Below are 227 nucleotides of genomic sequence, written 5' to 3'. Positions count from 1 at the left end.
AGTAATAGATGAAAAAAGGGGGGAATAATTGAAATGGGCAAAAAATATCAGCAGATCATAATCGCTTAGACACAAAGACAATACGACAAACGACAAAAAGGTTAGATACATTAATAGATCAACATATCGATAGAGACGTTCGTTTCCGTATCACGAAAAGGCTTCCGATCGCTTCGCACGGACGCCGGAAGGCGACCCAGACTTTCGCAAGAACGTAGTAAGAAAAG

General features: G+C 41.0%; 1 protein-coding gene across 2 annotated transcripts in view; it reads left to right on the top strand.

Moving 5' to 3' along the window:
• Positions 1-227, top strand: part of LOC119586525 (neurotrophin 1-like) — a 28,112-nt gene that overhangs the window by 1,016 nt on the left and 26,869 nt on the right. The gene's annotated exons all lie outside the window — the stretch shown is intronic.

The sequence above is a fragment of the Penaeus monodon genome, chromosome 21, assembly GCF_015228065.2.
Source record: "Penaeus monodon isolate SGIC_2016 chromosome 21, NSTDA_Pmon_1, whole genome shotgun sequence".
Taxonomy (NCBI): domain Eukaryota; kingdom Metazoa; phylum Arthropoda; class Malacostraca; order Decapoda; family Penaeidae; genus Penaeus; species Penaeus monodon.
This window is presented reverse-complemented; position numbering and strand designations above follow the sequence as displayed.